We start from the raw sequence: 15,018 nt of genomic DNA on the forward strand, positions 1-15,018 counted from the left end.
TTTCTGTTTTAAATTAATATGGGCATTGTTATAACCAGAACAGATTTATTAACTAATTTTTATTAAGCAAAAGGAAATAACAATTAACATCAGCAATGGTTGTGGTTTGTTTCTGGAAAGGTGAATCTTGTCCTTTGGGTACCTTTGGCAAGGTGCCTTCATCTCTTGTTCTGTCCTGTTGACGGCAGATTCTGGTCCTCTAATTGCACTACTTTCTGCCCGGATGTACTTCTGTACACGTTTTCCATTGATCTTATATGGTGGCTTAATGTTTACTGGCCTATCTATCCCTTCACTCGATACTACACCCTTATGTTTTATTCATTCTGTTCCTTCTCCCTCCGACTGAATTCCCTTAAATTGGATCTTTCACATGAACCTTTCCATATTTTGTCGTAAGTGTTCTTGCTCCAGTGGTAAGGTCCTTCGGATGTTATAACTCCTCATTTATTGCATGTCTTCTGAGTGTTCTGCCTTCAATTTCCTTAATGTTCTGTTTCAAGAACCGTACCTCATTAGTACCTTCCTTTCAGAATGAATTAATGTTTTCTCCATGGCTAGACAGTACATCTATTTCAAAATTAACATTGTCCCAGCTCATGTCACACTTGGTAGCTTGACTGTTTACAGACTTCAGCCATAGCCGTCCTTCACTACATTCGTTGTAGTTAGCAATCATTGATCATCTTGCTGATGAATTTTTCATGCAGTCCTGATGAAGGGTCTTGGCCGAAACGTCGACTGTTTACTCTTTTCCATGGATGTTGCCTGGCCTGCTGAGTTCCTCCAGCATTTTGTGTGTGTGTTACTCATCATGCTGGGTTTTTTTTAGCCTTTGCCATTTTCACATTTTGTTAAAAAACATACTGCTAGAGGAAATCAGCGAGATAAGCCACATCTGTAGAAGCGAAGGGATGTTTTGGGTTGAGACTACCTCGGGATTGGAGTGTAGAGGGGATGTCTTCAGAAGCTAATGTAAAGAGGAGCAAGGAAGGGGTCTGACAGGGGCGAGTAAGTAATAGCTGAAACCTAGTGAATGATGGGCAGATGGAGCCAGGGTGGGGTGTGGGGGGGCAGTCTTGAGACAAAATCTGGTGACCAATAGGTGGAAGCAGATGAAAAACATGGGCATGTAAAACCATGGAAGGGAGATGGATGGTGGATAAGGGAGGGGCAAATGGCAGATGTAATCAGTTGGGAGAGGGGAAGAAACTCAGGTGGATAGGTGTGGATCACGGGTGGAAGGAGCCAGGTGGAGGAGAGTTGCAAATCTAGGTGACAGAGTTCTTGTGGGGAAAGGGTGACATCAAATACTTAAGCAAAGGGAGAGGGGACCCAGGTGGAAAGGGACGTAGGAGTGTGTGTTTCCTGAATTGGAGAATTCAGTGCTGATGTTATTGGGTTAAAGGCTACCCAAGTGGAGTATACGATGTTGTTCTACTAGCTTGTATTTGGTCTCGCCATGGCAGTGGAGTATGCTGAGGATGGGCAGATCAGTGTGGAAATCCACAGGAACAATGAAGTGAATTAAAAGTTATCCCAAACACAAGTGATTCTCAAGATTCTGGAAATCCAGAGCAACACACAAAATGTTGGAGAACTTCAGCAGGTCAGGCAGCATCTATGGAGGGGAATAAACAGTGAAAATGTTGGGCTGAGACTGGAAGGGAAGAGGAACGAAGCCAAACTAAGAAGGCGGGGTGAGAGGAAGGAGTACAAGCTGGCAGGTAATTTATCCCAAACATTGATTAGATCACAAGTATGATATTTTCCTTAAGATAATACAGAGCATTTTCAGAGTAGATTTGTCAATAATGGTGAAACATACGTACAGCACAATAAAGGCCCTTCAGCCCATAAAGCTGTGCCAAACATGTCCTTACCTGAGGTTACTCTGGGTTACCCATAGCCCTCTATTTTTCTGTCCAGGAGTCTCTTAAAAGACCCTGTTGTATCTGCCTCCACCACTGTCGCCAGCAGCCCATTCCACGCACTCACCACTCTCTGCGTAAAAAAACTTACCCCTGATATCTCCTCTGGTCCTACTTCCAAGCACCTTAAAACTGTGCCCTCTCGTGCTAGTCATTTCAGCTCTGGGGAAAAGCCTCTGACTATTCATATGATCAATGCCTTTCATTATATTGTACACCTCCATCAGGTTATCTCTCATCCTCTGCCGCTCCAAGGAGAAAAGGCCGAGTTCACTCAACCTATTCTCATAAGGTATGCTCCCCAATCCAGGCAACATCCTTGTAAATCTCTTCTGCACCCTTTCTATGGTTTCCACATCCTTCCTGCAGTGAGGCGACCAGAACTGAGCACAGTACTCCAAGTGGGGTCTGACCAGGGTCCTATATAGCTACAACATTACCGCTTGACTCCTAAAATCAGTCCTACAATTGATGAAAGCCAATGTACCATATGCTTTCTTAACAACAGAGTCAACCTGCACAGCAGCCTTGAGTGTCCTATAGACTCGGACCCCAAGATCCCTCAGATTCTCCACACTGCCAAGAGTCTTATCATTAATACTTCATTCTGTCATCATACTTGACCTACCAAAATGAACCACTTTCCACTTATCTGGGTTGAACTCCACCTGCCACTTCTCAGCCCATTTTTGCATCGTATCAATGTCCTGCTGTAACCTCTAACAGCCCTCCCCACTATCCACAACACCTCCAACCTTTGTGTCATCAGCAAATTTACAAACCTATCCCTGCACTTCCTCATCCAGGTCATTTATAAAAATCATGAAGAATAGGGGTCCCAGAACAGATCCCTGAGGCACACCACTGGTGACCGACCTCCATACAGAATATGACCCGTCTACAACCACTGGTAAGCCAGTTCTGGATCCACAAAGCAATTTCCCCTTGGATTTTATGCCTCCTTACTTTCTCAATAAGCCTTGCATGGGATACCTTGTCAAATGTTTTGCTGAAATCCATATACACTACATCTACTATTCTACCTTCATCAATGTGTTTAGTCACATCATCAGAAAAATTCAATCAGACTCGTAAGGCATGACCTGCCTTTTACAAAGCCATGCTGACTATTCCTAATCATATTATGCCTCTCCAAATGTTCATAAATCCTGCATCTCAGGATCTTCACCATCAACTTACCAAGCACTGAAGTAAGATTCACTGGTCTATAATTTCCTGGGCTATCTCTACTTCCTTTCAAGAATAATGGAACAACATCCGCAACCCTTAAATCTTCAGGAACCTCTCCCGTCCCCATTGATGATACAAAGATCATCACCAGAGGCTCAGCAATCTCCTCCCTCACCTCCCACAGTAGCCTGAGGTACATTTCATCTGGTCCCAGTGACTTATCCAATTTGATGCTTTCCAAAAGCTGCTGCACATCCTCTTTCTTAATATCTACATGCTCAAGCTTTTCAGTCCACTGTAAGTCATCCCTACAATTGCCAAGATCCTTTTCTATAGTGAATATTGAAGCAAAGTACTCATTAGGTACCTCTGCTATCTCCTCCAGTTCCATACACACTTTTCCACTGTCACACTTGATTGGTCCTATTCTCTGACGTGTTATCCTCTTGCTCTTAACATACTTCTAGAATGCCTTGGGGTTTTCCTTAATCCTGTCTGCCAAGGCCTTCTCATGGCCCCTTCTGACTCTCCTAATTTCTTTCTTGAACTTCTTCCTGCTAGCTTTATAACCTTCTAGTTCTCTATCATTACCTAGCTTTTTAAACCTTTCGTAGGGTCTTCTTTTCTTCTTGACTCGATTTACAACAGCCTTTGTACACCACAGTTCCTGTATCATACCATCCTTTTCCTGTCTCATTGGAACATACCCGTGCAGAACTCCACGCAAATATCCCCTGAACATTTACCAAATTTTGGCCATACATTTCCCTGAGAACATCTGTTTCCAATGTATGCTTCCAGGTTCCTGCCTGATATCCTCATATTTCCTCTTACTCCAATTAAACACTTTCCTAACTTGTCTGTTCTTATCCCCCTCTAATGCTATGGTAAAGGAGATAGAGCTGTGATCGCTATCTCCAAAATGCTCTCCCACTGAGAAATCTGACACCTGACCAGGTTCATTTCCCAATACCAGATCAAGTATAGCCTCTCCTCTTGTAGGTTTATCTACGTAATGTGTCAAGAAATCTTCGTGAATACACCTAACAAACTCCATCCCATCTAAACCCCTCGCACTAGGGACATACCAATTGATATTTGGGAAATTAAAATCTCCCACCATGGCAATCCTGTTATTATTGCACCTTTCCAGGATCTGTCTCCTTATCTTCTCCTTGATGTCCCTGTTACTATTGGGTGGTCTATAAAAACACCACCCAGTAGAATTATTGACCCCTTCCTGTTTCTAACTTCCACTCACAGACATTCTGTAGACAATTCCTCCATGTCTTTCTCCTTTTCTATGTCCGTGACACTATCTCTGATCAGAAGTGCCACGCCCCCACCTCTTTTGCCTCCCTCCCTGTCCTTTCTGAAATTTCTAAAGCCTGGTACTCAAAGTAACCATTCCTGCCCCTGAGCCATCCAAGTCTCAGTGGTTTGTCATAAGAGACATGGGACTATTCTCACCAGATCTAAAACAGCAGAAGAAAATGAATGGAATCTTTAAAATAGATTAAGGATTTAGATAAGAGTGAAGAATCATTCCCCCTGGCTGGCAATCCAGACGGTAGTCAGTACATAAAAGTTGCTGTATTTATACTTATGTTGAGCATTGTTTAGGCAAGGAATACTTTGCCAGAGGAATAGCAAAGGCAACAACAGAGATCGTTCAGGGAAAGCAGATTAAATATTTGAAGTAGACCAATTGAACAATCTGTATGGAGAATGGGGAAACAAGTTAGCTGTGAATTAATCCAGAAAAGTTCCAGCAGAGTATTGAAATGGAATGAAGCAATGAATAGTTTCCCCATCTGCTGAAAACCTGATGGAATTTGCTTCACTTTGGTGAAGAAGCCTGTCTACATTTGCCTCTTGAAACTAATAGCCCGGGTGGAGACCACAATTTTCTGGTACAGAGCCAGTAATGGAAAATCATGAAGCATACATTGGAATGTTTGAATAATGTGAATATTATCATAGCATTTTACAGATTAGCCTTGAAGATTTTACCATTTCCTGGACCAGATTATATGACCTAAGGAAGGTCCCTATTCTGTCATTTTGTTTTTTATGAAGTATGACACCAAGAAAATAGACAGATTTAACCTAACCACAGCTTTGTGAATGCTGCAGCATGTCTGTCATTGTATTTGAAGTGGAATAAACTAAATATGGAATATTCTGGTTGACAATTACATCAACTTCAATGAAAAAGACAAGAAACTCTTTTTCCCTACAGAAGTACTTCGGTTACAATAGCAGTGGTTTGTGCTTAAGTAGCAGCTTTAGTGTAAAAAAAAATCCCAAGGCAAAGTTCAAATAGAAAAGTACATTTATTATCAAAGTATGTATACAGAATGCAACTCTGAGATTCGTCCTCCTGCAGGCAGCCATGAAACAACAAAACATCATGGGACACTTTAAACACCCAAAAACAACGCGCAAACAGCAAGAAGTGAGTGAACAACACAGAGAATATCAAAATCATCCCAGGAGTCCAGGAGTATTCAGTTTAGTTCAGTCCAGTTCAGCTCCACGCCACTAGCCACCTGCAGGCTGCAGAGCCAGACTCCACCGATGTGCCCCAGTCCTCTCCAACTGCCCCGATCTAACTGCTCAAAAACAGCAAAAACCATGACCCTCAAAATGAGTCCTCAGCCACTAGCCTCGCCGATCAATCCTTGCACCATGGATCCCAAGACTCCTGAACTTTTCTCCAACAGCAGGTAGCAAGACAGAGAGGAAGACTGGTCAAAGAGAGGCAGATGGCATCAAGCATCCACCTGTCCTCTGCTCTTGTCTTCGTTAGCTTCAGCTTTGCTCAATGCCTCATTTGGAGAGAGTCCCACTTGGTGGCGCAATAATATCAGTGCTGGACTCCGGAGCGAAGGTTCCCGAGTTTGAATCCAAGTCAGCTTGAGTGTCGAGCTAGCAACTTGGCCTTGTAAGAACAAGAATAGCTTGCTACGGAACACAGTCATGACAGTGCCCCGATAACTCCACTGCCGAGTTAAGGGCTATTCTTCTCTTCTTCTTCATTCGGAGAGAAGCAATGGAGTCGAACATAGGCTCCATTGATCTGGAGGAACTCAACAGTTCAGGCAGCATCTATGGAAGTGAATAACCAGTTGACGTTTTGGGCCAAAACCCTTCTTCAGGACTGGAAAGTAGGGGGAAGATGTCAGAACACGAAGTTGGAGGGAGGGAAAGGATGATTAGCTAGAAGGTGATAGGTGAAGCCAGGTGGGAAAGGTAAAGGGCTGGAGAAGAAGGAGTCTGATAGGAGAAGAGAGTAGATCATGGAAGAGGGAGGTAATAGGCAGGTGAGGAGAGGAGGTAAGAGGTCAGAGCAGAGAATAGAAGGGGAGGGAAGGGGGAATGAAAAAAAATACTGGCAGGAGTAATAGTTGTTCATGCCATCAGGTTAGAGGCTACCTGGATGGAATATGAAGTATTGCTCCTCCACCCTGAGTGGCCTCATTGTGGCAAAAGAGGAGTCCAAGGAGTGACACGTCAGAATGTTATTTGTTGGCTGATTGTTATCCTACATTACACGATGTTTTAGAGCAGTGAACATTGTGCTAATGGATTTTGTCAGAGAGAAGGTCTGTTTAAAATATTTTAAAGTATATTTCCTTATTCACAGGCTTACAATCAAAGTCTGCATAGGACGTTGACATTGCAATTACAGTAAACAACGCAATTTCAGAATTCAGGGCATTACATGATGGAGGTTTCTTCAAATCTTTCTTCAAATGTTCTTCAAACATCATCATTTAATGAGCCATTAAATTTCATACCACAGAAGGCACTCATCCATGAAAGCACAGAATGCTGGCATTTCTCTGTATTGTGAAGAGTGTCTTTATCTGGAGTACTTTGAGCAGTTTTGGGCCCCCTGTCCAAGAAAGGATATGCTGGCTTTGGCAAAGGTACAGAGGAGATTTACAAGAAAGAAAGGATTGAAGTATGAGGAACGTTTGACGGCTCTGAACCTGTGCTCACTGGAGTTTAGAAGAATCAAAAGGGATCCCATTGAAACCTAATGAATTTTGAAATCTCCACATAGAGTGGATGTGGAGAATTAAAGAATGTCTCTTTTGAACAGAGATGAGGAGGAATTTCTTCAGCCAGAGGGTGGTGAATATAAGGAATTTATTGCCACAGATGGCTGCGGAGGCCATTATTTGGTGTACTTAAAACAGAGATTGATAGGTTCTTGATTATAAAGGATGTCAAAGGTTATATAGAGAAGGCAGGAAAATGGCGTTGAGAGGGAAAATAAATCACCCATAATTAAATGGCAGAGCAGACTCAATAGATTGAGTGGTCAAATTCTGTTCCTATGACATGGTTACGGTCTTATGTCAAGAAAGATTATGATTCTTGGACATTCAAGTAGGAACATAGAATTCCTATTTACCAGACTGTTTCCATGCTGACAATGATACAAGATCAAAGCACATATTTTCAGTACTTCTAAAGTACTACGCTAAAATAAAAATCAGATTGTGTGCTAAGTCTCCATGTGTTGTCTTTATGACAGTTATTTAGTTTATAATATTTTCGCTTAGTAATTCATTTGTTAGTATTTTCTAGTTAGAATTAGAAGTGTTTAAAGTACATTCATTGCATGTAAAATATATCGGCATGCGATGACGTCACATCCGGTTTCGCCGCGTCCTGTGGGAAAATACCGGTTTGAGATCGACACGAGGGTGGGGGCTCACCACGAGGCAGACCCGAGCAGAAGTTGTTTTGCAAGCATTAGAAATCACAGTGAGAGCAACGCTGTAAGTTAATAGATAATCGATATATTGAACTAAGATGTTAACGCCGATCCTGTTAAAAGTAACGACGGTCGATAATGTTTATGTTTTCGTTAGTTAAAGAGTTGCGGATAGTTTGCATTGAAGTGTATTTAAAGTAGTCAATGGCGTAGGTAAACTCTGCCTGTATACTGCACCTTCATGTAATGTAGTTATAGTCACTTTTACAGTATTTACAATGGAAATGTGATATTAAGAAAGGAACAAATACTGTATCAATCTTGTATTGTTTTATCAACAGTTTTCACCATATGTTAATGTGAAGAGTGAACAGTAAATGGTTAATCTTACTGCGATCTGGTTTTCATTGAATGTGGTTTATCTCGACGTTGAATTCGGCGTTATTAGTTACACCCGAAGGAGAACGTTATAGTGAAAAAGCGGCATTATCAGGTGTTTCAAGTGCTGCAATGTCAGCTCGATCCAACATCAAGTCGACGCCGCCCAGCGACAAGGGCAGTAGAGCGAAATCAAGTAAGTCCACCCAGGCAAGAGCCAAGGCAGAAGCCGCCAGGGTGCGACTGCACTACGCCAGACAAGAAGCAGTTTTGAAAATGGAACAGGCCACCAGAGAAGCTGAAATCCAGAAGGAAAAGGCCACCAGAGAAGCCGAAATCCAGAAGGAAAAGGTCGCCAGAGAAGCCGAAATCCAGAAGGAAAGGGCCACCAGAGAAACCGAAACCCAGTTGGAAAGGGCAAAGATATCGACAAAGTTGCAAGTGCTGCAGCTAGAAAGAGAAGAAGAAGCTGCCAAGGCGGAAGCAGAGTACATAGAAGAAGCTGAAAGGACGCATGATCAGACCGAAGTAAGATCTACTTTAGAAAGGACCAGATTGGAACGCACAAGCGACTATGTACAATCTCAAATAGGCAGGCAGGCTCGTCTCTCCTCTCCATACGTATTCGATAACATCCCCAGCTATGAGGAACCTCAGAGAGGCACGATTGCATCACATCCATACGAGGAAGACAATTTACCCTCGCGACTCGGTGATGAAGTCGAGAATGAAAGAGCTGACAACCAATATTTCTCGACACCAAACTTACAAGATTTGGTGCGAAGAGATGCAGAGGTCGAATCCAGGATGGCAAATTCCATAAGAAACATACGCTCTCAGTCGTATAGGTGCCAACGTAATTCTCCAGCCCGCATGCAGCTCACAGTTGATCCCACGATGCAGTATTTAGCACGACGGGATCTTGTCACTTCGGGACTGTACCAGTTTGACGATAAACCCGAAAATTACCGTGCATGGTACTCCACATTCACCAACGCTATCGACGGAGTCCAGCTCAGAGCAACCCAATAGTTGGACCTTATGGCGAAATGGCTGGGAAAAGAGTCAAGCGAACAGGTGAGACGCATACGTTCAGTGTACATCAACAAACCCGAACTAGCCTTAAGCGAAGCGTGGGAGAGACTTCGGGAGAGATATGGGGCCCCCGAAATTATTGAAGCGGCGCTATATCGACGTCTGGAAAACTTTCCTAAGGTGTCAGCCAAAGATCACATTAAGTTAAGAGAATTCGGAGATTTACTCATGGAGATCCAAGGCGCCAAAGAAGATGGCTACTCAGCTGGTCTAGTATACCTAGATACTCCATCCGGGATTAGACAAATCGTGGACAAACTTCCATTTGGGCTACAGGACAGGTGGCTGCCTGTTGCCTCAGAGTACAAGGAAGACCACGGTGGTCGATTTCCTCCCTTTAAGCACCTCACTGAGTTTGTGCGCAAGGAGGCGAAGATGCGAAACGACCCTAGCCTCGTGGGTCCAGGAAGCAGTACGATTTACACCAAGCCAGGTAGATCCTCTTCGAATGTTTTCAACATCGATAAACCCGTGTCAGTGCTCAAGACCGAAGCCCTTACAACCGACAACGCTCCTTCACCCCCACAACAGGACGGCGGGGAGGGAGAGGCTCACTCCAGGACAACAGTTGTCAGCTCGAACTGTACAGAAGTTTGCGGTCAAGTTCAGTCAAGCTGTGCTTGTTCCAAGATCTGCCTCACTAAGGTGTACCCTAAAGGAGCCAAAGACAAGGCCATCAAAGCCTATGTGATTCTGGACGATCAGAGCAATCGCTCACCAGTCAGTCCAGAGTTCTTTAAATTGTTCAACATTGAGAGTGAGCAGTTCCCATACTACCTCAGAACTTGCTCAGGCAACATGGAAACCCAAGGAAGGAAGGCAGAAGGCATCCAGATCGAGTCCCTGGATGGTAATGTCGTCATCTGTCTCCCTCCGCTCTTAGAGTGCGATGGAATCATGAATAACCGCACTGAGATCCCGACACCAAGTGCGGTGCTACACCAGCCACATCTCCGCCACATCGCAAAACACATCCCAGAACTGGATCCAAAAGCAGAAATACTCCTGCTATTAGGGAGAGACGTTCTCTGGGTGCACAAGGTTAGGCAGCAGGTCAATGGACCACACGACGCCCCCTTTGTGCAACGCTTGGATCTAGGCTGCGTGGTGATAGGAGGGGTGTGCCCTGAAGATGTACACAAACCGATGGTTAACACACTCAAGACCAATGTGCTAGAGAGTGGCCGCCATTCAATCTTTCAACCCTGCCCGAGTGTCCCGTGCATTAAGGAAGCACAACAAGACGTTAACAAGCGTAAAGTAACTGACGAGACGCTAGGTCAGTCAGTTTTTGTTCATACCGAGCATGGAAATAAACTTGCACAATCAGCTCAAGATGCCATTTCTTTAAAAACAAAGGACACCAAGGTCTTCAGAGATGAAGCAAAGAATGGGGTTGCCCCATTGCCTTTCAGAGAACCACGCCAGCGCTCACCAGATAACAAAGAGCAGGCAGTCAAACGGTTCACGTCCTTACGGAAAACCCGGAAAAGGAAACCTGAGATGCAGCAACGCACCCGATTGACCCACGAGGTACTGTGCACCCTAATGGCAGAGGTCACAGCCATTATAAACGCACGACCACTCCTACCTGTGTCTCCTGACCCAGAAAACCCCTTCATACTTTCGCCATCAATGCTCCTTACGCAGAAGGCAGGAGCACCCCCTCCACCAGGAGACTTCTCAGACAAGGATTTGTACACAAAGCAATGGAGACAAGTCCAGGCTCTGGCAAATCAGTTCTGGTCTCGCTGGAGACAGGAATATCTACCTTTGTTGCAACAGAGACAAAAGTGGACAGAACCCCGCAGGAATCTTCAAGTTGGAGACTTAGTCCTGCTCAGGGACAAGCAAATCGCCCGCAACAGCTGGCCAATGGCCAGAATCACTGCTACATTCCCTAGTGGGAATGGACATGTCAGGAAGATCGAATTGAAGACCACCGACCAAGGCGATGTGAAAATTTACCAAAGGCCAGTTACAGAAGTTATTCTACTTCTACCCAATGACTGATTAAGAGACTAAGTTTTGTACTCTGTTCATTGTGACCTTACGAAGGTCAGGCGGGGAGTGTGTTGTCTTTACGACAGTTATTTAGTTTATAATATTTTCGCTTAGTAATTCATTTGTTAGTATTTTCTAGTTAGAATTAGAAGTGTTTAAAGTACATTCATTGCATGTAAAATATATCGGCATGCGATGACGTCACATCCGGTTTCGCCGCATCTTGAGGGAAAGTACCGGTTTGAAATTAACACGAGGGTGGGGGCTTACCACGAGGCACACCTGAGCAGAAGTTGTTTTGCAAGCATTAGAAATCACAGTGAGAGCAACGCTGTAAGTTAATAGATAATCGATATATTGAACTAAGACGTTAATGCCGATCCTGTTAAAAGTAACGACGGTCGATAATGTTTATGTTTTCGTTAGTTAAAGAGTTGCGGATAGCTTGCTTTGAAGTGTATTTAAAGTAATCAATGGCGTAGGTAAACTCTGCCTGTATACTGCACCTTCATGTAATGTAGTTATGGTCACTTTTACAGTATTTACAATGGAAATGCGATATTAAGGAACAAATACTGTATCAATCTTGTATTGTTTTATCAACAGTTTTCACCATATGTTAATGTGAAGAGTGAACAGTAAATGGTTAATCTTACTGCGATCTGGTTTTCATTGAATGTGGTTTATCTCGACGTTGAATTCGGCGTTATTAGTTACACCCGAAGGAGAACGTTATACTCCATTCAGCTTAAAGGAAATGAATGGCAGTGAAGGGGAAGGGTAACTTCCAGACAATTTGAGTTGTGTTCTTATTTGTTAAAGGTTGTAGTATTTGCTTAATAGGTTTAAACTGTTTACTTTTCAATGGCTTTTTTAAATATGTTTTCTCATACAATGCACAAACATACATATGCTTGACAGAAATAAAGGCTTGCAAGACAGACATCAGCTGGGCTTGTTTGACTCAATGCTTTTCCCACATTAGCTTTCAAGTATGCAAGCACTTGCCCATACACAGGGATTCACCAATGAGGAAATTATTCAGAAAATTGATAGTCAATTTATCTGCAAACCCTGAGAGTTTGTGGCATGAAGTTCTGAGCCAACATTCGTGGGGTACTACTAGGATGCAATATATAGAAAACTTTGCTTTAACACCTTTCATGAAGAATGAACGTGGCCACTAACTTGTGTGTATCTGAAACTTAGAAATTGAATAAATAACTTTAAACAAGTAATACTTGACATTGTAGACCTGTAGCTTTTAAGTTCTCTATGAGGCTGAAATAAAACAGGAAGTGCTGGAAACACGCATCAGTTTGGGCAACATTTTCAGAAAGCGAAATGGAGCTTGTGCTTAAAGTTGAAAACTCAGCTTTATGAAGATTGTTGGATACACCACCACAGTAACGCTACAGAAGTTGGTTAGAGCAAATGCAAGTTGCTTACTTAAACAAGTCTCTTAAAAGTAACTACCTGTCTGTCACTATTTGATTTACTTGAGACGCTTCCCATAACAAAACAAAAAAAATCCTTTCTTATGTTGTAGATGGAATATCTACAAGATCAGAGCTTTTGAAAAATGGGTGAGCATATCTTTTAAAACTGTAATCTGGAGAATTAGAAATATCTATATCCCTAACAGAAATGCACCTTCAACCTCACTGAGGTAAGTTAGTTGTTATTGTGTTGTGTATCGGCCATTTCTCTTCTCACCTACAGAAGATATTATTTATGAATTAGTTTGAATATTAGCTGTAACATTTTACTTTAATTAGGCTAGGAAACACAGAATAAAAGGCATGCTCTTTTATTGATTGTTTATTATATCACATATCACAGCCAGCCTCCCCTCATCGCTGGATCCTCTACAGTTTGCTTATCGTCCCAACTGCTCTACGGAGGATGCAATCTCCACCACACTGCACACAGTTCTCTCTCACTTGGACAACAAAGACACTTATGCCAGAATCCTGTACATTGATTTCAGTTCAGCGTTCAATACCATCATCCCTCAGAGACTAGTGAAGAAACTGTCGCTGCTTGGCCCTAACACTGCCATGTGGCACTAACATGCCATTCTGGATTTCTTGACAGAGAGACCACAGTCAGTCCGTGTTGGCAGGAACATCTCTGACTCCATCACACTGAGCACTGGATCCCCACAAGGCTGTGTGCTTAGCCCATTGCAGTTTACACTGCTAACACATGACTGTGCAGCCAGATTCAAGGAGAACCTGATCATTAAATTTGCTGATGATACCACAGTGGTGGGGCTCAGCAGCAAAAATGATGAAACAATGCAGAGGGAGGAGGTCAAACACCGAGAGAGCTGGTACAGTGACAACAACTTGATGCTTAATGTCACCAAAACCAAGGAGATGATCGTCGATTTCAGACGGTCTCAGCCTGAGCACACACCCCTCAGCATCGGCGGCATCAAGTTCCTTGGGGTGCAGATCTCAGACAATCTCACCTGGTCCAGGAACACCACTGGGATTGTGAAACGAGCCCAGCAGAGATTGCACTTTCTGAGGAAACTTAAAGAAGCAACACTCCCCATTAACATCTTAACTACATTCTACAGGGGCGTGGTTGAGAGTGTACTGACCTTTTGCATCACAACCTGGTACTCCAGCTGCAGTGGTGCTGACAAAAAAGCCTTGCAGAGGGTGGTTAGGGGAGCAGAGAAGGTTATTGGGGTCTCCCTACCTTCTGTCCAAGACCTCTTTCAGAGTTGATGCCTCCAGAAGACATGGTACATCATTAAAGACCCCTCACACCCTCTCCATGATCTGTTTGTTCTTCTGCCATCAGGTAGATGCTACAGGAGCATCAAAACAAAAGCCACAAGGTTACTAAACAGCTTCCTCCCACAGGCAGTCAGACTGCTAAATAGCTGTTCTACCTGACTCTGCTTTGGACACTTTTAACTTGCACTGGACACTTTTAACTTGTTTTTAACTGACATGTGGCTGTTGTGTTTTACTATTTATTGTTATGTTTATTATTTAGTGTTGGTTTGTTATGTTATGATTGCACTGCTCCTGGGAAACACTGTCTCATTCTGTCCTGCAGAGCTAATGTACGGTTAGAATGACAATAAAGTTTTTGAATTTTGAATCTTATTAACAGCTAAAGCATAGTTCAACAGTCTATTAATCCCCCTGTAGACAGACATACTTTATTGATCCCAAGGGAAATTGGGTTTCGTTACAGTCGCACCAACCAAGAATAGTGTAGAAATGTAGCAATATAAAACCATAAATAATTAAATAATAATAAGTAAATTACACCAAGTGGAAATAAGTCCAGGACCAGCCTACTGGCTCAGGGTGTCTGACACTCCGAGGGAGAAGTTGTAAAGTTTGATGGCCACAGGCAGGAATGACTTCCTATGACGCTTAGCGTTGCATCTCGGTGGAATGAGTCTCTGGCTGAATGTACTCTTGTGCCTAACTAGTACACTATGGAGTGGATGGGAGTCATTATTCAAAATGGCATGCAACTTGGACAGCATCCTCTTTTCAGACACCACCGTCAGAGAGTCCAGTTCCACCCCCACAGCATCACTGGCCTTACGAATGAGTTTGTCGATTCTACCCTGCTGCCCCAGCACACAACAGCAAACATGATAGCACTGGCCACCACGGCCTCTTAGAACATCCTCAGCATTGTCCGGCAGAT

Source organism: Hypanus sabinus, chromosome 2 (assembly GCF_030144855.1).
Source record: "Hypanus sabinus isolate sHypSab1 chromosome 2, sHypSab1.hap1, whole genome shotgun sequence".
Classification (NCBI taxonomy): Eukaryota; Metazoa; Chordata; class Chondrichthyes; order Myliobatiformes; family Dasyatidae; genus Hypanus; species Hypanus sabinus.